Source organism: Helobdella robusta, assembly GCF_000326865.2.
Source record: "Helobdella robusta unplaced genomic scaffold HELROscaffold_346, whole genome shotgun sequence".
Taxonomy (NCBI): Eukaryota; Metazoa; Annelida; class Clitellata; order Rhynchobdellida; family Glossiphoniidae; genus Helobdella; species Helobdella robusta.
In genome coordinates, this window is record NW_008704691.1 from 8,295 (window position 1) to 8,922 (window position 628).

Below are 628 nucleotides of genomic sequence, written 5' to 3' on the forward strand. Positions count from 1 at the left end.
TGTGGAAGCTTTAAAACAGTGCAAATGAATTGCCACCATTTGTTGATTGTTGTCTATGGTGATGATGATGAGGAGGAGGAGGAGGAGGAGGAGGAATACGAAGGCGGAAATGATGATGACAATGATGAAGAAGAATTAGATGGTGGTGGTTATGATGATGATGGTGACATAGATAGTGGTGTTGACGATTGTATGACGATTCCAAAGATCATATTGGCCAATAGGATAATGATGACGATGATGACCGCGTGATGATGATGATAACCATCCTTTTCATTGTCATCATCATCATCACCATCATCATCATCATAACTGATCTGTCATTTTCGAGAAAACATTCATTCGTTCCATTTATTTAGAGAATCCATTTATGCTTCACCATCAGTTAGAGTGACATGTATGTCTCTATGTATATTTGTTTGTTTGTATGTATGTTTGTCTGTTTGTATGTATGTCTGCACGTTTGTCTGTATGTATGTTTGTGTGTATGTATGTGCGTGCGATAAGATGCTTATATCAATGCTTGGATTACCATGTCAAAAACAATTACACATTATGAAATTTATTAATATATCCGTCTGTCTTTTAGCGCTTTTTAGTTATTTTTTGTTTGTTTGTGCGTGTGTAT